General features: G+C 39.2%; 1 long non-coding RNA gene and 1 pseudogene across 1 annotated transcript; both read left to right on the top strand.

Annotated features, from left to right (window-relative positions):
• Positions 1-737: 737 nt before the first annotated feature.
• On the top strand, positions 738-1,449 carry LOC110674689. Its single transcript, XR_002499100.1, has 2 exons — positions 738-1,032; positions 1,098-1,449. It is a non-coding gene; the product is annotated as an uncharacterized LOC110674689 (long non-coding RNA).
• Positions 1,450-18,996: 17,547 nt separating this feature from the next.
• On the top strand, positions 18,997-21,266 carry LOC5565587 (annotated as a pseudogene).
• Positions 21,267-23,008: the final 1,742 nt, after the last annotated feature.

Below are 23,008 nucleotides of genomic sequence, written 5' to 3'. Positions count from 1 at the left end.
ATGACGCAACTTATTGACGGCACATCGGTGAAGATCTCTGTCAGGGCTGGGAATGGTAATAGTAGCAGGCTTGAATTTCGCGAAAATCACGTGGCATTCCTCACACGGTAGTTACAGAAAGCGAATCTCATCAAGTAGCCTATTTTGGGTACGTGAATTTTCTAAATCCGTGGTGTCACCACCGGCTGATAATGCGGGAAATGCAGCGGGAAGTAGAACCTTTTTCTACAGTAAAATTGGGTTGCCCTTAGCAACGGGTGTTTTGCTACTTTCAAGGTATTTTGCCTTCAGCAGCGATAGGCGTGAGTTTCACTGGCTTCGCTGACTGTGATTTGCTTTGCTTGGCTACTGTAGTGAGAATCTCAGAACTTTTCCCAGCTCTGATCACTGAGCATCTGACACTAAACTCAACGTGGTACACTCAAAAGTATTACAAAACAATAATTGATTAAAATAAAGTCTTTTTTGTCATTCTTGACTTCTACACGAGGGTTAGTATAAGATATATACTTTCGTAAAATATAAAGTTAATCTAATGCAGATTTGTGCGAAATTATTTTTCCGTGTGTAAAACCCTTGAAACAAAATTCTGCCGCCATTGCAACTGTTTGTTTTTCACTGGTAAAAACTCTGAAAGCCGAACTCGGTGTTGAAATCTTCAGCATTTAAAGGCAAAAAATAGTGTAGAGACGTTTTTTTTACGGTAAGAAATGCATTTATAGATCTCATCTTTTCAAAGTAAACAAAAACAGACTTGTTTTCAGAAATATCAGGAGAAAACAGCAATCATGAATGTTACCGCTTTCTAATAAGGTAGAACTCCAGGAACCTGCTCCAAGTATTCCAATGACATGGAACAGGGAAGTGGACTGTGACATGGAACTAGCGAAAAATTTGATCCGGAACCAACATATGAAACGAACGCCGCATTATTTGGGAACATCGCAGTAGCGTATTCTGGCCGCCGAACAAACTGGGCTTGGTATCCCACTAGACCGGACTGTGCCTTGAAACAACCGGAATTGTGTTTCTGTAAGTAGAACAGAGTATTAACCATACAATGAGCTTGTATTCTATATATTTGATCTTGTTTGTAGGCATGCGTTGCAAGCATAAGCCACTCATTAACTCATTTCGTCGGAGGAAGCAGTGGCCGTGATGGATTACCCACAACTGTATCAGTACAAGTTTGTATTATGGCCAGCAGCATCAGACAACGATTCCTTAGGATCTGCGAGTACCCTGACTACGGCAGCTGAAGGAAAAAACTATAACAGCCCCTTCAACGGCGATGTAAATTAAGATTATCGATGTTCAATTTCATAAGGATTTATAGTCAAATTAGTGCAGTCGGGAGATATGAAAATCCTTTTCTGATTCTGGTTGAAACTTGTAAAATTGTTGTATGGTTTTGATAATTGTTGATAAATAAAAATAATGTGGCATATATTTATTTTTTGACCTTTCTATAAAGCCTGTCCACGTTAAATTTCGGACACCCAAATAATGGCAGCAAAAAAAAAGTTCGAGAATTTTACAGAAAGAAGGATTAACATCCTTGTCAACTGTTTATTTTGTAGATATAACTCTTTTATTCTGAAATAAACAATTGTTTTTGTTGAATTATGAGTAACTTTTTTTTGCTGCCATTATTTGGGTGTCCGAAATTTATCGTGGACAGGCTTTAATAGAAAGAATAAAACGATGAAATTTGTATGCTTTTTAGTATTCATTAGCAGTAAATACTAATGTACGTTTATCATCAAGTTATACTAGGTCTGTTTTGTCGTAACCTATACCAGACCTGGGGTCAACCAGGCGAATAGAGATTTAGTGAGGGATTTAAAGTATTTAGTTTTGATTATTATCAGAGTGTACGTAGTGAGCAGTCGCGACGTAATTGATATTACCGAATCGGAGCTCCTGAAGGAATTAACAGAGCAAGGTGTTAGAGATGTACGGAGGATAACTCGTCGAGCCGGAAATGGAAGGGAGAATACCCCCTCGATCATTCTGACCTGTCCGAGCACTAATCGATCGGACCACATCGTTTTTGGGTACAGTCGGTGCTGAACTATGCTGCACTATCCTAGTCCTATGCGTTGTTCCAATTGCTCGTGCTTTGGTTATACCAAGCTACGCTGTAAAAGCAAAACAAGTACATGTGGGAAGTGTTCAGAGAATCACCCAATTCCCAAGGACAAGACATGCTGTAACGAAACCTACTGATAATGAACATGCCATCTGTAGCCGTTCCTGTCCGTACAAAATGGAAAACACGATTAGTTAAGATTGACCAAGGACTATCATATCCGGCAGCTTGTGCTGCAGTTCAGGGAAATCATGGCACCAGATCTTATGCCTTAGCTGTAGAAGTAGGTAATAAGTTATTACTAATAACGATGCCTTTGCGGAACTCACAAGGAAAGCTGATCAATTAACTGACGTAGTTAAAAGGAAGGATAATGAAATTACCGAGCTTCGCACTGCACTTGCCGCGCGTAACACTCCGCCACCAGTGAATAGATTGAAAATAGAGGAATAACAAGCCATTATAGCAACCCAATCAAAACAAATCGAAGCTCTCATTAATCAGCTTTACAACATTCTTAAGGTGGTTAATAACCACTGGTTATGTCCGCAGGCACACTCGCCTTGCCGGCAACATCAGTACAAGCCTCTAAATTACCAGTTTTCATGGCAAATGATCCACCAAGCAAAAACAGCCCTCTGACGCAAAATAATTAAAAATCAATCGAACTTGAAATTTCTACCGACTTTGATTCGGAATCACCAAATCAGAGCCCAAACCACATCAACCCAAAAATCATTCTACGATCAACAAGAACTTCAACTGCTCACCATACCTCCAAATCGGTTGTGCTACTTCTCCCCGAATGTCGTTTTCCCGAATGCCAGTTCCCCGAATGCCAGTTCCCCGAATGCCGGTTCTCCGAATAGCCCATTTCCCCGAAAAGTGTTTGGCGCTCATATTTGTCATACCTTTATAAATTTTAGGAGGGTGAACTTACTGGTCATCTGATATGCACCCTTCTTTACTTGATTAGCGGTTCTTACGAGTTTCACCTTCCTCATCATTTTTGGCAACATGTGTATAGTCGAGAATGACTAAATACTTCCTCGGATAGTCTGGGACAGACCGGAAGTTAAGGACCACACTGAAACTGGGGGATCTCCCTTGACGCCAAGCGGTTGTCGGAAGAGGGGCAGACAGGGATGGTTATCCTATACTTCTAAGGACGACGAGGGATATGATGCAAACCCCAATGAAAACGAAAAATATTAAACAAGACAAATAAACTCGAGATCACCCTCACGAGCAAACAAAAGGAGCACCTTTGGGCACCCTAGGTATCTCCTCCCAGTTGGTAAATCCCATCCCAACTTTGGATTCCATAACCACGAAAGCGAAACACACAACCTGTACGGATTGGGAATCAAAAACGGGTCCTCATCGATCATAGACTGTATGCCCACTTTATATGACATCAATGGCTACGCCTAATAGTTCTATTACCTCTTTATCATCGAATAGAACTGATCTTCACAGTAGAATCACACCGCTGATCCTACAATGGAACATCAATGGGTTTGTCAAAAACTTGTCGGAACTAGAAAGGTTGGTGTATAATCATAAACCTCTTGTTATCGCACTCCAAGAACCTCATACAACATGCACTAATAGAATGAACATGACTCTGAGGAAGAAGTACACCTGGGCATCTAAATACGACCAAAACATATACCATTCAGTGACCATAGGGGTTTCAATCGAGATACCTCATGAACCCATATTGATTGGCTTCGGCCTACCGATGATTGCCGTTCGCGCTTACTGGCCTTTCCCAGTAACGATAGTCTACCACTACCTACCGAATGGCAGGCAACCAGATTTGAAGAACAGACTAACGAAAGCTATCGAATCAGTTGCGGATCCGGTTACTAGCTGATGGGAACGGGCAGACATTTCCCCGAAAACCATTTCGAAGAATTTTCTCCCGAAAACCATTTCCCCGAATGCACTGTTTCCCCGTTTACTTTTTCCAAACACTTTCCATTTTTTTTAATTATCAGCGTAATAGACTGAATTCAGTAAGTTAGATAATGATTCTCTTAAATATGATTTGAATCGGAAAACGGCAGACGAGATATTTGAATTGGAAATCGAGGACAGCTTCTTCTTTCTGGCGTTACGTCCCTACTGGACAGAGCCTGCTTCTCAGCTTAGTGTTCTTATGAGCACTTCCACAGTTATTAACTGAGAGCTTACTATGCCAATGAGCATTTTTGCATGCGGCGTATATCGTGTGGCAGGTACGAAGATACTCTATGCCCTGGGAAGTCGAGAAAATTTCCAACCCGAAAAGATCCTCGACCGGTGGGATTCGAACCCACGATCCTCAGTTTGATCTTGCTGAATAGCTGCGCGTTTACCGCTACGGCTATCTGGGCCCCGAGGACAGCTCTATTATGCTAAGAATTGCAATAAAAATGTATAAAATGTAAAAGGTGGAGTCTAAAAGATTATCCAAGAGGTGAAAAAATCTGATGCTTAATGTCGTTTGTCTGGACATAATTCATCTAGATGACATGACTGAACGGCCAACAACAAAATTATGAAATAAAGTTTGCAGAATTCGAAGACGTAACGATGACCCAAAAGGGACATCTTGATATTCACTACATAAGCAATTTAAAAGAAAAATTGAGTCGATAAGTTTAGTTGAGACGCATCTGACAGTTCAGCATCGTTTTGAGGCTATTATTCGATCATTACTTCCACGTTAGTGGTTTGTGTTTCATCAAAGATATTCCTTATTTTACTGCTCTAATAATCGTTTACTTAAAATAGTTGATAATTTCAAAGCTAGACTTTCCTTCTTTCAGCAGTAGACAGTTCTTCAAAGCTTTGCTGTGTTAATTTTTTTCTGTTTTAGCTGCTACTAACATCAACAGGAATTTTCCCTTCTTTTATTTGAAGGCTGTTCTTCACAGATAAATATAGCAATAAAAATTAACAGAGCTACTGAAATTTCAACCAGATTTCGTTCTGGTCATCCTTTAAATGACTCTTCCTTTAATATTTTATTGTAAATGCAAATATTACAGATTCTAATGTTTCGATCTAACATTTTCAAAGCTTTCAAACTACTCTTGAAAAAGATTTTTCATTGAGTAGGCATTTTTATATTTATATTTTTAGGTCATTTTTGGCAAAATTGTTTTTAAAGACACGGACACCGTCTTCAGCCATTTAGCTGCACAAGCTGTAACTTAACACTAGACAACGGACAAGCATGCTCCAGTGGCACAGCCATGAAACATTCCTGATGAAAAATTTCAATGGCTGAAGCGGGAATCGAACCCGCACCCCATGGCACGATGCGATTAAATGCCTGACGACACTAACCAAACGGCCACGAAGCCCATCAAAACAGACATTTATGTTGAAAATTGATTTTTGTTGTCAGAAAATCAGTGTTGAGATTTTGATGCAAAATCAAACCGTAAAAAATGATTCAGTCGCAAATCCCGTCAAAAACTCATGAAACTCGTTGTTTTACGAGAAATTGAGTTTTCCACAACACTGCACAAGTTTTAAAAAAAAGAAACATGGTGTTGCGTATTTTAAAAGTATCTAGAGAGAAAACTCGAAGTTCAATTATGTAGAGCACAATATAATAGATGCTATCATAAGCGTACCGTACTAAAGCTCTATGGGCTTAATGTAGTTACAGTCCTTTATGTCACGCTAAATATTATGAAAAAAAATCGTTTTACTCAATGGACAAACGGCATAAGAACGCTTGAAAATAGTATCTTTACGAAACATTGTTATATTATAAATATAATATTTTCAGCTAAATACCAATAACTATTGCAACAGTATAAATTTAAAGAATGGCCCACAATTCGAGAAGGCAAAACTCAGCCAAACGTCCATTCGTCCATAAGCCAAACAGCTATATGCCAAACATTCCACTTGCAATGAAATTTCATATCATGAGCTTGCATTTTCATGTCAGGCTATCACAGGAACGATTTTTAAGTTGTTTTAAGTTAAATGCACGCGGCACTTCATTTGAACATCAGTTACTTAAAACACATGGATTTTATAACAAATGTAACAAATTTTCATTTAATCTTACACCAACTAGCACGGTGAACATTACGATATTTTTCGGGGAAATGGTACATTCGGGAAAAAAGTTTTCGGGGAAGTGGTTCATTCGTAAAAACGACATTCGGGGAAATGTCGAACAATTACTCTCCACGTCCTCAATGATGGTTCATCGACCTTTATCCGGGAACAACTGGAAACAACTATCGATATTTCCTTGGTATCCTCCACAATTGTGAACCGCCTTATGTGGGAATCCGATAAGTATTCAGCTGGTAGTGATCACACCCCGATCTGGATCAGCACAAACAACACCGCTCCCGAGACATCCCGCCGAAGGAAAGGTTGCCCTTTTGGAAGGGTTCAACAGAGAATGGACATCTGGCACACTTCCATCCAGCAAGAGGACTACCCAAGTAACCACGAAGCTATATATGAATGCTTTATGTTTGCTCTGTAGTGTGCTATCAGATTTTGTTTTAAAGTGACATAGCCTTTAAGAGCTTTATAAAGCATAATTAAAGTGGGAAAGGGCCCCACAACAACCAAATTAATGCAATACTTGGTAAAGCAGTTTTAATGCACAAGCTCTACTAAAGCATTTTTGTTTGTATATTTAGGGTTCATGATGTATATTAGCTTAAAATAATGTATGTTTAGGGCTTGCGTTAAAAATAAACAAAACAATGAATCCATTGACTACCTTTCAATGGTTTTCTTTACCAGCTTAATGATTTTTTTTTTGTTGGAATCAGGATTCGAAGCCACAACTAGGATGATGGTGTGCTGGATGCCTGGCGCGTTGGTGTCCTGTGCTAAAGCTGCTGATGTAATAAGGTAGGATAAAAGTTCCTTATAAACGAAGCCACTGTGTGTGTTAACATTACTATTCGCCCAGTTATAACGAATAGAAAGGATTCTCTTCGGCGATTGATTTACTTTCCTCACTAAATGAAACATCAATAGAAACAATTTGATCACCATTCTTTCTCGTAGAGGAAAAGTTCTGTTATTTAAGAGTATTTAAGAGTATTTTTTCTATTCGTTCTTCTTCTTCTTCTTTCTGGCGTTACGTCCCCACTGGGACAAAGCCTGCTTCTCAGCTTAGTGTTCTTATGAGCACTTCCACAGTTATTAACTGAGAGCTTACTATGCCAATGACCATTTTTGCATGCGTATATCGTGTGGCAGTTACGAAGATACTCGTTGCCCTGGGAAGTCGAGAAAATTTCCAACCCGAAAAGATCCTCGACCGGTGGGATTCGAACCCACGACCCTCAGCTTGGTCGTGCTGAATAGCTGCGCGTTTACCGCTACGGCTATCTGGGCCCCTTTTCTATTCGTTATAACTGTGGGTTACATACAATACAAAGCCCTAGAGCATTAAGAAGATTTAAGTGGAGAGAAATTGATCAACATTTCCTCTCGCTCCTTATGAATAAAAGAGTCTCATAGATGAAATACAACAATTCTGAATGAATATATATATTCTTAGATCATGAAATGGGGGTTCGAGATGAAAGAAAGTCATTTCATTATTCTTCCATATCCCACAAAACTTAATGAGCGAGTGCGAACGTGCTCGACCGTCTTACTTATTTATTACAGATTCGAGTGCGTTTAATGAGGCTATGTAATCTTGTATGATAGCATAACCGTATATTCACTCTAAACGCTTAGCATAATGCTATATTAAAATAATGCTACAAAGCATTTACAATGTTAATCAAATGCATCATTGCTTGACAGTTATTGAATAAATGCATGATAACATTATTAATGCAAAAAATGTTGACTTTCGACCAAATTAATGCAATGGTATAATGCTTGTGGTTACTTTGGTAGTCTTGTTGTTCCCTTACAAAAAATGAAGAAATCTGCACACGATGTGGAGCACTATCGACCAATATCCTGTGACAAGCTGTTTGGCGAAAATAATGCAAAGGTTGGTTAACCGCCGACTGATGGAATACCTTGAAGACAACTCATTACTAGATAAACGCCAGCACGTCTTTCAAGCCGGATATAGCACTGGAAACTATTTTTCCTCATTTGGACAAGCTCTTAACGATGCCCTGGAAAAGGAGGAACACATTGAGATGGCTTCGCTCGACCTAGCAAAAGCATACAACAGGGCTTGGGCAGCAAATATATTGGAACAATTAGCCCAATAGGACATATCCGGTAATCTGCTGAACTTCGTAAAACCATCTTACCCAACCGAATTTCACGGTCATAATCGGCAATCATCACACTCATCCAAATTGGTCAGCGAGGAAACAAGGAGTGCCTCAAGGATCGGTAATAGCGTAATCCTGATAAGCATGAATACTCTCTAAAGCTCGAGCGCTTTTCAAGGAATGGGTATTGCTGTTTGCGTTTGACGTGCAAATCCAGTCTAACTGAGCTCAAATGCGGTAACACAAAGTAACCAAAGGATACTTAGCAACCATGATGCATATCACCGCCAACCTAGCAAAGAAAATCAAATTTTGACTTCGCCTTTCTTGTTGAAAATCTTACCGCATTTGGTGTTCCCGCATTTGATATTTGCATTTCAAACGCACACAGCAATAAGAATTAAATACCCATTTATAGAAATTCGAAACACAGATGGATCGAAGGAGCCTGGATTAAACAGCACGTATATTGGAATCGAGATCTACTCCAGCTCCTACGAAGAAGTACATGGTCTTTCTAAGTTCTGTTCTGTTTACTCGGTGAAAGCTGCTGTTATCTTCCAAGCTGATTCCCGTCATTGTGATTCACAATTTGTGAAGGTCCACTGCTGATTGTCACAGATTCGGCCAGTGCACTATCAGCTCTCCAAGCAACAGCGAATCCACATCCATGGATTCAAGCAACACAGAAAATAGTAGCAGGACAAGGGGATCACATAACTTTCATATGGATCCCAGGCCATAAAGGGCTCTCAGAAAATGAAGAGGCAAACCGCCTAGCAAATCGTGGTCGTAGTAAAAGGCCATTAACGCGGAGTATTCCAGGGGCAGATATCAAAATGTGGCTGCGTGGGCAAGACAGAACATATTTCACAGGGAAAATCACCGGAAATGAAAGGACCTTCCAAACAATAGGGACCAACGAGTGCTCCCACGACTTCAAACTGGGCACAGAAGAATTTCACACAACTTTTACGGTGGAGTAAGTTTACGGAAGCAGTGTGATATATGCAGAGTCCACAACACTGGAACATGCCATCTGTAGCTATCCGTCCACGGAACATCTGTTTGCTTCAAACTGATTGATACGCAATAAGTCCATTTTTTTGTCATTGGTGACCTGAATGCCAAACATCGCTCATGGAATAATTCGTAAAGCCATTCCAACGGAAGATTTTTTTTGTGAAACCCTAGAATGTGAAACTAACTAGATGCAAAATATCTCAAAAACTTGCTATGTAGTTTAAAAGCACGCACAATTTTGATTTAGGACTCTCTTGTCCAATAGAAAATCAAGTTACTCAGGATTTCGAAAGCATTCTCAATCAAGAGAACATTTTCGGAAATTCTTAGGGGCCCTATTTACAAGAAATGATTACATACTATTACTAAGAAAATCGAAAATATGAAAGCCCCTAGCGATGGCGGAAATCTGAAAAAATATGAAAAAATATAATAAAATAGATTGAGAACCTCTGGGCACCTATACGTATAAAAGCGAAACTTAATAGACATGTTCGATTCTGCCATTGGTCTCTGCTTGCACGCGCACGAGAAACGAGACTCGTCAAAATAAGGTCGCCTCTATATGACTTATCGACTCCGCACCGGAAATAGTTTGTGCCTGAGATGACGGCAGTATATCAAACCGGTAGACAGAATAGAAATGATCATAACTCAAAGTGGTTCGAGTATTTTCATCATTTTTCCGATGGCTCTTTTCATCACCACTGCATTACCTGTCGAACAGATGGATTCCAACTATTTCTCACAAATACCCGTTTCACCCCCGTGCCAAAAATGGCACTTCCCAGTCACAGAACGAGAGGCTTTGCGGTGGCAATCACATGAGAATCTATGATTGCCATCGGACTAATTTCTGGTTCGTCCGGTTCATCTCTAAGGCATCTGCATTGACATTCCGAGCAGTTCCGAGCAGCCATACCGAGATAAGAGAATAAATATGCAATCACACTGTTAGGCATCATTACCAAATCGAAAGGGTCGGAAGAATCCCTCTGTTCTGTTGGTAGGATGCCATTGTTTTCCTGGCCATGGATAATGTTCATTTCTCGTTGAAGGCCCCTTCCCGTTTGCGGATCAACCAAAGGTGCGGGTATTTGACGGACCCAGAACAACAGTTCCAGCAGTAGGTTCTCTGGCGAAATAATTATGTCGTCGTCCACTCATGCTGTGTGTTTCGGTCGATTGGCTGATGAAAGAGTCTAACGGGCCAGGTTTGAATGTTGTATGCGTGTGGCGTAGACAGCTGAATTTAGTCGGCAAGAGGGCGAGGGAAACGGACATGTGGACACCGTAGGATCCCCGGAAAAGGAGTTCGTCAAAATTACCTGCAGCCATGTGAATTATAGGGGTGTCCAAGAACAAATAAAATCGATTTCGATTCGATTCGATTTCGATTCGATTTCGATTCGATTTCGATTCGATTTCGATTCGATTTCGATTCGATTCGATTCGATTTCGATCGATTTCGATTCGATTTCGATTCGATTTCGATTCGATTTCGATTCGATTTCGATTCGATTTCGATTCGATCGATTCGATTTCGATTCGATTTCGATTCGATTTCGATTCGATTTCGATTCGATTTCGATTCGATTTCGATTCGATTTCGATTCGATCGATTTCGATTCGATTTCGATTCGATTTCGATTCGATTCGATTCGATTTCGATTCGATTTCGATTCGATTTCGATTTTCGATTCGATTTCGATTCGATTTCGATTCGATTTCGATTCGATTTCGATTCGATTTCGATTCGATTTCGATTCGATTTCGATTCGATTTCGATTCGATTTCGATTCGATTTCGATTCGATTTCGATTCGATTTCGATTCGATTTCGATTCGATTTCGATTTCGATTGATTCGATTCGATTTCGATTCGATTTCGATTCGATTTCGATTCGATTTCGATTCGATTCGATTCGATTTCGATTCGATTTCGATTCGATTTCGATTCGATTTCGATTCGATTTCGATTCGATTTCGATTCGATTTCGATTCGATTTCGATTCGATTTCGATTCGATTTCGATTCGATTTCGATTCGATTCGATTCGATTTCGATTTCGATTCGATTTCGATTTCGATTTCGATTCGATTTCGATTCGATTTCGATTCGATTTCGATTCGATTTCGATTCGATTTCGATTCGATTTCGATTCGATTTCGATTCGATTTCGATTCGATTCGATTCGATTTCGATTCGATTTCGATTCGATTTCGATTCGATTTCGATTCGATTTCGATTCGATTTTCGATTCGATTTCGATTCGATTTCGATTCGATTTCGATTCGATTTCGATTCGATTTCGATTCGATTTTCGATTCGATTTCGATTCGATTCGATTCGATTTCGATTCGATTTCGATTCGATTTCGATTCGATTTCGATTCGATTTCGATTCGATTTCGATTCGATTTCGATTCGATTTCGATTCGATTTCGATTCGATTTCGATTCGATTTCGATTCGATTTCGATTCGATTTCGATTCGATTTCGATTCGATTTCGATTCGATTTCGATTCGATTTCGATTCGATTTCGATTCGATTTCGATCGATTTCGATTCGATTTCGATTCGATTTCGATTCGATTTCGATTCGATTTCGATTCGATTTCGATTCGATTCGATTCGATTTCGATTCGATTTCGATTTCGATTCGATTTCGATTCGATTTCGATTCGATTTCGATTCGATTTCGATTCGATTTCGATTCGATTTCGATTCGATTTCGATTCGATTTCGATTCGATTTCGATTCGATTCGATTCGATTTCGATTCGATTTCGATTCGATTTCGATTCGATTTCGATTCGATTTCGATTCGATTTCGATTCGATTTCGATTCGATTTCGATTCGATTTCGATTCGATTTCGATTCGATTTCGATTCGATTTCGATTCGATTTCGATTCGATTTCGATTCGATTTCGATTCGATTTCGATTCGATTTCGATTCGATTTCGATTCGATTTCGATTCGATTTCGATTCGATTTCGATTCGATTTCGATTCGATTTCGATTCGATTCGATTCGATTTCGATTCGATTTCGATTCGATTTCGATTCGATTTCGATTCGATTTCGATTCGATTTCGATTCGATTTCGATTCGATTCGATTTCGATTTCGATTCGATTTCGATTCGATTCGATTCGATTTCGATTCGATTTCGAATCGATTTCGATCGATTCCGATTCGATTTCGATTCGATTTCGATTCGATTTCGATTCGATTTCGATTCGATTTTCGATTCGATTTCGGATTCGATTTTCGATTCGATTTCGATTCGATTTCGAATTCGATTCGATTCGATTTCGATTCGATTCGATTTCGATTCGATTCGATTCGATTCGATCGATTCGATTTCGATTCGATTTCGATTCGATTTCGATTCGATTTCGATTCGATTCGATTCGATTTCGATTCGATTCGATTCGAATTTCGATTCGATTTCGATTCGATTTCGATTCGATTTCGATTCGATTTCGTTCGATTCGTTCGATTTCGATTCGATTTCGATTCGATTTCGATTCGATTTCGATGATTTCGATTCGATTTTCGATTCGATTTCGATTCGATTTCGAATTCGATTTCGATTCGATTTCGATTCGATTTCGATTCGATTTCGATTCGATTTCGATTCGATTTCGATCGATTTCGATTCGATTTCGATTCGATTTCGATTCGATTTCGATTCGATTCGATTCGATTTCGATTCGATTTTCGATTCGATTTCGATTCGATTTCGATTCGATTTCGATTCGATTTCGATTCGATTTCGATTCGATTCGATTCGATTTCGATTTCGATTCGATTCGATTCGATTCGATTTCGATTTCGATTTCGATTCGATTCGATTCGATTTCGATTCGATTTCGATTCGATTTCGATTCGATTTCGATTCGATTTCGATTCGATTTCGATTCGATTTCGATTCGATTTCGATTCGATTCGATTCGATTTCGATTCGATTTCGATTCGATTCGATCGATTTCGATTCGATTTCGATTCGATTTCGATTCGATTTCGATTCGATTTCGATTCGATTTCGATTCGATTTCGATTCGATTTCGATTCGATTTCGATTCGATTTCGATTCGATTTCGATTCGATTTCGATTCGATTTCGATTCGATTTCGATTCGATTCGATTCGATTCGATTCGATTTCGATTCGATTTCGATTCGATTTTCGATTCGATTTCGATTCGATTTCGATTCGATTTCGATTCGATTTTCGATTCGATTTCGATTCGATTTCGATTCGATTTCGATTCGATTTCGATTCGATTTCGATTCGATTTCGATTCGATTTCCGATCGATTTCGATTCGATTTCGATTCGATTTCGATTCGATTTCGATTCGATTTCGATTCGATTTCGATTCGATTTCGATTCGATTTCGATTCGATTTCGATTCGATTTCGATTCGATTTCGATTCGATTTCCGATTCGATTTCGATTCGATTTCGATTCGATTTCGATTCGATTTCGATTCGATTTCGATTCGATTTCGATTCGATTTCGATTCGATTCGATTCGATTTCGATTCGATTTCGATTCGATTTCGATTCGATTTCGATTCGATTTCGATTCGATTTCGATTCGATTTCGATTTCGATTTCGATTCGATTTCGATTCGATTTCGATTCGATTTCGATTCGATTTCGATTCGATTTCGATTCGATTTCGATTCGATTTCGATTCGATTTCGATTCGATTTCGATTCGATTTCGATTTCGATTCGATTTCGATTCGATTTCGATTCGATTTCGATTCGATTTCGATTCGATTTCGATTCGATTTCGATTCGATTTCGATTCGATTTCGATTCGATTTCGATTCGATTTCGATTCGATTTCGATTCGATTTCGATTCGATTTCGATTCGATTTCGATTCGATTTCGATTCGATTTCGATTCGATTTCGATTCGATTTCGATTCGATTTCGATTCGATTTCGATTCGATTTCGATTCGATTTCGATTCGATTTCGATTCGATTTCGATTCGATTTCGATTCGATTTCGATTCGATTTCGATTCGTTTCGATTCGATTTCGATTCGATTTCGATTCGATTTCGATTCGATTTCGATTCGATTTCGATTCGATTTCGATTCGATTTCGATTCGATTTCGATTTCGATTCGATTCGATTCGATTTCGATTCGATTTCGATTCGATTTCGATTCGATTTCGATTCGATTTCGTATTCGATTTCGATTCGATTTCGATTCGATTCGATTCGATTTCGATTCGATTTCGATTCGATTTCGATTCGATTTCGATTCGATTTCGATTCGATTTCGATTCGATTTCGATTCGATTTCGATTCGATTTCGATTCGATTTCGATTCGATTTCGATTCGATTTCGATTCGATTTCGATTCGATTGTCGATTCGATTTCGATTCGATTCGATTCGATTTCGATTCGATTTCGATTCGATTCGATTCGATTCGATTCGATTTCGATCGATTTCGATTCGATTCGATTCGATTTCGATTCGATTTCGATTCGATTCGGATTCGATTTCGATTCGATTTCGATTCGATTCGATTCGATTTCGATTCGATTTCGATTCGATTTCGATTCGATTTCGATTCGATTTTCGATTCGATTTCGATTCGATTCGATTCGATTTCGATTCGATTTCGATTCGATTTCGATTCGATTTCGATTCGATTTCGATTTCGATTCGATTTCGATTCGATTTCGATTCGATTTCGATTTCGATTCGATTTCGATTCGATTTCGATTCGATTTCGATTCGATTTTTCGATTCGATTTCGATTCGATTTCGATTCGATTTCGATTCGAATTCGATTCGATTTCGATTTTTCGATTCGATTCGATTCGATTTCGATTCGATTTCGATTCGATTCGATTCGATTTCGATTCATTTTGATTCGATTTCGATTCGATTTCGATTCGATTTCGATTCGATTTCGATTCGATTTCGATCGATTTCGATTCGATTCGATTCGATTCGATTCGATTCGATTTCGATTCGATTTCGATTTCGATTCGATTTCGATTCGATTTCGATTCGATTTCGATTCGATTTCGATTCGATTTCGATTCGATTTCGATTCGATTTCGATTCGATTTCGATTCGATTTCGATTCGATTTCGATTCGATTTCGATTCGATTTCGATTCGATTTCGATTCGATTTCGATTCGATTTCGATTCGATTTCGGATTCGATTTCGATTCGATTTCGATTCGATTTCGATTCGATTTCGATTCGATTTCGATTTCGATTCGATTTCGATTCGATTTCGATTCGATTTCGATTCGATTTTGATTCGATTTCGATTCGATTTCGATTCGATTTCGATTCGATTTCGATTCGATTTCGATTCGATTTCGATTCGATTTCGATTCGATTTCGATTCGATTTCGATTCGATTTCGATTCGATTTCGATTCGATTTCGATTCGATTTCGATTCGATTTCGATTCGATTTCGATTCGATTTCGATTCGATTTCGATTCGATTTCGATTCGATTTCGATTCGATTTCGATTCGATTTCGATTCGATTTCGATTCGATTTCGATTCGATTTCGATTCGATTTCGATTCGATTTCGATTCGATTTCGATTCGATTTCGATTCGATTTCGATTCGATTTCGATTCGATTTCGATTCGATTTCGATTCGATTTCGATTCGATTCGATTCGATTTCGATTCGATTTCGATTCGATTTCGATTCGATTTCGATTCGATTTCGATTCGATTTCGATTCGATTTCGATTCGATTTCGATTCGATTTCGATTCGATTTCGATTCGATTTCGATTCGATTTCGATTCGATTTCGATTCGATTTCGATTCGATTTCGATTCGATTTCGATTCGATTTCGATTCGATTTCGATTCGATTTCGATTCGATTTCGATTCGATTTCGATTCGATTTCGATTCGATTTCGATTCGATTTCGATTTGATTTCGATTCGATTTCGATTCGATTTCGATTCGATTTCGATTCGATTTCGATTCGATTTCGATTCAATTTCGATTCGATTTCGATTTCGATTCGATTTCGATTGATTTCGATTCGATTTCGATTCGATTTCGATTCGATTTCGATTCGATTTCGATTCGATTTCGATTCGATTTCGATTCGATTTCGATTCGATTTCGATTCGATTTCGATTCGATTTCGATTCGATTTCGATTCGATTTCGATTCGATTTCGATTCGATTTCGATTCGATTTCGATTCGATTTCGATTCGATTTCGATTCGATTTCGATTCGATTTCGATTCGATTTCGATTCGATTTCGATTCGATTTCGATTCGATTTCGATTCGATTTCGATTCGATTTCGATTCGATTTCGATTCGATTTCGATTCGATTCGATTCGATTTCGATTCGATTTCGATTCGATTTCGATTCGATTTCGATTCGATTTCGATTCGATTTCGATTCGATTTCGATTCGATTTCGATTCGATTTCGATTCGATTTCGATTCGATTTCGATTCGATTTCGATTCGATTTCGATTCGATTTCGATTCGATTTCGATTCGATTTCGATTCGATTTCGATTCGATTTCGATTCGATTTCGATTCGATTTCGATTCGATTTCGATTCGATTCGATCGAATCGAAATCGAATCGAAATCGAATCGAAATCGAATCGAAATCGAATCGAAATCGAATCGAAATCGAATCGAAATCGAATCGAAATCGAATCGAAATCGAATCGAATCGAATCGAAATCGAATCGAAATCGAATCGAAATCGAATCGAAATCGAATCGAAATCGAATCGAAATCGAATCGAAATCGAATCGAAATCGAATCGAAATCGAATCGAAATCGAATCGAATCGAAATCGAATCGAAATCGAATCGAAATCGAATCGAAATCGAATCGAAATCGAATCGAAATCGAATCGAAATCGAATCGAAATCGAATCGAAATCGAATCGAAATCGAATCGAAATCGAATCGAAATCGAATCGAAATCGAATCGAAATCGAATCGAAATCGAATCGAAATCGAATCGAAATCGAATCAATCGAATCGAAATCGAATCGAATCGAATCGAAATCGAAATCGAATCGAAATCGAATCGAAATCGAAATCGAATCGAATCGAAATCGAATCGAAATCGAATCGAAATCGAATCGAAATCGAATCGAAATCGAATCGAAATCGAATCGAAATCGAATCGAAATCGAATCGAATCGAATCGAAATCGAATCGAAATCGAATCGAAATAATCGAAATCGAATCGAAATCGAATCGAAATCGAATCGAAATCGAATCGAAATCGAAATCGAAATCGAATCGAATCGAAATCGAATCGAAATCGAATCGAATCGAATCGAAATCGAATCGAAATCGAATCGAAATCGAATCGAAATCGAATCGAAATCGAATCGAAATCGAATCGAAATCGAATCGAAATCGAATCGAAATCGAATCGAAATCGAATCGAAATCGAATCGAAATCGAATCGAAATCGAATCGAATCGAATCGAAATCGAATCGAAATCGAATCGAAATCGAATCGAAATCGAATCGAAATCGAATCGAAATCGAATCGAAATCGAATCGAAATCGAATCGAAATCGAATCGAAATCGAATCGAAATCGAATCGAAATCGAATCGAAATCGAATCGAAATCGAATCGAAATCGAATCGAAATCGAATCGAAATCGAATCGAAATCGAATCGAAATCGAATCGAAATCGAATCGAAATCGAATCGAAATCGAATCGAAATCGAATCGAAATCGAATCGAAATCGAATCGAAATCGAATCGAAATCGAATCGAAATCGAATCGAAATCGAATCGAAAATCGAATCGAAATCGAATCGAAATCGAATCGAAATCGAATCGAAATCGAATCGAAATCGAATCGAAAAATCGAATCGAAATCGAATCGAAATCGAATCGAAATCGAATACTGACGTCAGAAATGCAGAGTTATCGAATCGAATCGAATATCGAATCCGGAAATTCGGAATCGAACTTCGAACCAAATCCAATCCAGAATCATCCAAGTTCCAATCGCAAACCAATCCAAAATCCAATCCAAATCCAATCAAATCCAATCCAAATCCAATCCAAATCCAATCCAATCGCAATCCAAATCCCAATCCCATAAGTCCAATCACCAAAACCAATCCAAAAGTCCACAATATATATCCAATCCAGAATCCAATAGCCAAATTCCAGATCCAACTCTCAAGTCCAATCGCAAGTCCCAATGATCACCAATCCGAAATCGAGTCCAACGATCCGAATCCAATGGCCAGAAGTTCCAATACCATCCAAATCCAGATCCAAATCATGCAAAAATCCGATCCAAATCCGAATTCAAGGATCCAAGCCAATCCGAGTCCAAATCCAATCCAAATCATCCAAATCAATGCCAATCTCCAATCCATCCATCCAAATCCATCCAAAATCCCAATCCAAACCAGATCCAAATCCAGATCCAATCCAATCCAGATCCAATCCAAAGTCATCCAAAATCCATCCATGTATCCAATGACGCAAAATCAATCCAAATCCAAATCCAATCTCAATCTTAGATTTTGGTTCAAAATTTCATACATTGTGACATCGGGTTCAAAATTTTTTGGCGGCAACGCAGTGAGTGAGCCACCAAATTTCCGAATGAACCGGAAAACGCCATAGAGAATATGGAGGTGAATCATCTCAAGTTTCAAGGTTAGTGCAGTCAGCGCATTCTTGATCCCGAAAAGGGGGCCAATTATGTGCGCTATTTCCGGTGCTTTTTTCGTTTTCATCAAGAAGCAGAACCACAAGGATGATGGCTGTTGGAGTCAATTCCTGGAACAAACCGTCGAGCAAGCGTCAGGAATGCGAGAGAGTGATCGTTGCACCTTTCGAGGCCAAAACTGCACTAGTTCTGGGAAAAAAGGAATGAAATCGAATGAAAATGAAGATGGCTATGGCTTGTCGGTTATCCGTTCTTTCTTTATTCTTCCAGGAATTCATCTGCGCAGAAGGCAATCTATGGCGGGATCAGCGGCGTCTTTCGACCGAATGGCTGCGCACGATGGGCATGACGAAAATTCGGTCCAACGCGTGCAACGCTCGAAGCCCGCATCTTAATCGGTGTGAATGAACTTTTAGAGGTACTGAAATTTTTGGATGTTAGAATTCTCCTCCTCCTCGAGGGCATCAACGGCAGAACGCAGAAGCCCAGTGCAGCCAATGACGCTGACCCTCGAGTTTTGTTTGTCGAATTCCTTAGGTCTATTTCCGAGAAAAATGGCTTTTGATCTCTTTTTGTTGTGACCTTCGGCTGCAGGATTTGAGGAGGGAATCGGAGAAAGTGTTTGCCTTCGATCCTGCACCGTTGCTGCATCACATTCTAGGAAATCTGATGAATGACATCGTCTTTGGGCTGCAGTACGAGCGGGATGATGCAACGTGGCGATATCTTCAGCATCTCCAGGAGGAAGGCGTCAAGCATATCGGAGTTTCGATGGCGGTTAATTTTTTACCGTTTTTAAGGTATGAACAGTTGTAAGGGTGTGCGATATGCGTTTTTTCATGTCGTTTCAATAGTAAACAGAACAGACAGAACAAGTAGAATCGAAGAGAGAATAGACAGCACCAACAGAATTGACAGAACAGACAGAGCAGACAGAATGGACAGAACAAACAGAACAGACAAAACAGACAGAGCAAACAGACGAAACGGACAGAAAAGACAGAACAGAGACAAAACACAGGAGAATAGAAAAAACAGACATAAGAAGCAGAACAAACCTTTCCCGATGACGTGGCCGACGCCGTTACAGACTATATTTTTAAAATTCTCAATCTTACATATTGAAGGTGGTAAGCTGCTTCCAAGCTCCATCTATTGAATCCTTCCGAAAGCCATTTGACGGAATAATTCGAACTATCGCATACCCTTTAAAAGGAACGACCCGCAAGCCACCCCTAACCCGTCGGGGATGGATCGTTAAAAAGATTAATGTTTCTACCTTTTGTGTTTCTTCCTGCATGCATGTGTGCCAACCCCAGACATCTGCCTTCGAGCAAAAGGATAATTGAATTTTTTATTAAATGGTAAAGCAAAAACCCATAAAATTTACGACTCGATCATCGAAAAGCAGCGCAGCCGAATGGAAGGAGGAGGCAGCGAGGTCAGTGACCCAGGCCGGCACGACGATTGCATCCTGTCGAATTTCCTGCAGGAAACCCGTCGAAGGGAAACCGGTGCCCGTCCGGAGCTGGCCTTCTGTAGCGACGTCCAGCTTCGGCATCTGCTGGCGGATTTGTTCGGGGCAGGTGTGGACACCACCTTTACGACGCTTCGCTGGTTGATTCTGTTTCTGGCCTTGAACAAAGACGCCCAGGAGCGGCTCAGGCAGGAGATGGCCAGTCAGCTTCGGGGCGAACCGTGCTTGAATGATGTGGACTCGTTGCCGTACCTGAAAGCGTGCGTGGCCGAGGCGCAACGGTTGAGAACGGTCGTTCCACTCGGTATCCCTCATGGAGCTGTATCGGTGAGTATTATGGTGGCTTGGGTTGGGATTCAATCAGGAAAAATATATTTTCTGTCTTTTTTTTATGCAACGATCGTTTGTGGCTTGGGATTTTTTTTTCGAATGAGTTACAAAGAAGCTTCTTCTTTTTCTTCTTCTTCTTAGCATTACGTCCTCACTGGGACAAAGCCTGCTTCTCAGCATAGTGTTCAATGTTATTAACTGAGAGCTTCCCTTACCAAAGTTGCCAGTCAAGGAAATTTCCATTACGAAAAGATCCTGGACCGACCGGGAATCGAACTCAGACACCTTCAGCATGGCTTTGCTTTGTAGCCGCGGACTCTAACCACTCGGCTAAGGGAGGCCCATGCACTTTCAAGGTTTAAATAATTTCTAATACTGATATAACGAAATATACTTTTCATTTCAGTCCTAAACCACACATATCTATTCAAATTTCTCACTATGACTAAAACTGGTACACTCACCTTAAACTTGGAAGGCATACTAAAAATCACGTAGGTTATGCACCACACTTGAAGTGAGAATTTAGCTGTCATACCTTGACGAAGTTCATAAAATTTCTAATCTTCTGACCTACAAAAAAACTTTCCAAAAGGATCTTGTCAAAGTCGAGAACATCATGCAAAGCAAGTACTAGTGTAGTTTGCAATCAATTTAAAAAAAAATACGCAAGCAATTTGTCAAAAATATTAACAAATGATGATAGAAAATTTCCTTGGCAAGCACCTTGAAAGATTTGGAAGATTTTCATTAGTATGGGGATTAGGGGCATAAGGAACACCTGTGGCGAAATGAACACCCCCTCAATCTCTGAGAATATGCATACTTCATCGAAAGTTCATACACTGCATGAAATCTGTATTGCATTTGAAATGTTTGACGGTGAAAAAGTTTATGTTTTGCTTCAACTGTCCTTTGAAAATTAACTTCAAGTTTTTCTCTGCTTCAAATTGGTATATAAGCAAGGTGGCAGGAGAATCTAATTTTTGAGCAAAATAACGAACCCAAAAAGTTCTTTTTAGCTCTTATGATAGAGGGAGAGCTCTTTTACACATTGGAACGACTTACAGACATTAAATGTTTTGAAATCATTAGATTTTATGCAAGTGTTCATTTTGCCCGATACCTTTTTGATACCTTTGTTTTGGACCTAATTTTCAATCTTACTTTTCTGGCATGTGATATTATTTTTATCACCATGAATGAATGTAGCACATCGTACTAACATAAACCTTTAAAACTAGCTGGACATAATTTGAAAAAAAAATCATTGTATGGTCTTAAGGTGAAGATGAATCGAAGTCAAAACTCAAATTTTCAAGTGCACGAATCTGGAGAACCGAACGTCTGTTCAGTCTGAAAACTTAATCGATTGATCACTAGCTGGTGGTGACCAATCCATTAAGTTTTCAGCTCAAATGGGTGTTCGGTTCTCCAGAACCGTGCTCCTGAAAATTTGAAGTTTGGCTTCGATTCATCTTCACTTTAAAACAAGCATTTGCTTGATGTGTCCATTTTTCCCCGAAGTCCCCTACCTCCAATAATTTCACTTTAAATGAGTATTTTACCAAACTTTCCAATGGGCTTAATCAGGAAAAAATCATTGAAAATTTCGCCAAGAATTCTCCGGAATCCTTGTCAGATATACGTCGAAATAGTTCTTGCATGCATGCATATATGACCGCAGTACAAAAAAGGCTGTAAAAAAAGAACCAATGAACAAATGTATATACTGTCTTCGGCAAAGTTGTCCCAAATATACTCTTTTATCAGAGAAAAATATGAAATATATGCCTTTATGACTTAATTGACAACCTAGAACATCCATTGAACTATTAGTACATACGAAGCGTAAAATGCTGTTTGTGAACATAAATGATGTTCAGGCTTGATAATACAGAATTACTCTTTTAACGAAAACACTATTTCACTTGCTTTGCTATGTCCTGGGATGTTCTAGGACGTCCAAACTGTCCTGAAGCACACTCTTTGAAATCTACAACCGTAACAGTAATTGTTTGGGTTAAACATAATAACATTACAAAATCAAATAGAATCTACCAACCTCTGAGAATCTCAAGAGCTATTTCAAGGAACGTTTGTGATATTCTAGGCCCTCCAAATTACCCTGGAGTTCAGAACTTCAGGTCTACA

The sequence above is a fragment of the Aedes aegypti genome, chromosome 1 (assembly GCF_002204515.2).
Source record: "Aedes aegypti strain LVP_AGWG chromosome 1, AaegL5.0 Primary Assembly, whole genome shotgun sequence".
Lineage (NCBI taxonomy): Eukaryota > Metazoa > Arthropoda > Insecta > Diptera > Culicidae > Aedes > Aedes aegypti.
The sequence above is the reverse complement of the archived record's forward strand: the minus strand, read 5'-3'. Positions and strand labels throughout refer to the sequence as shown.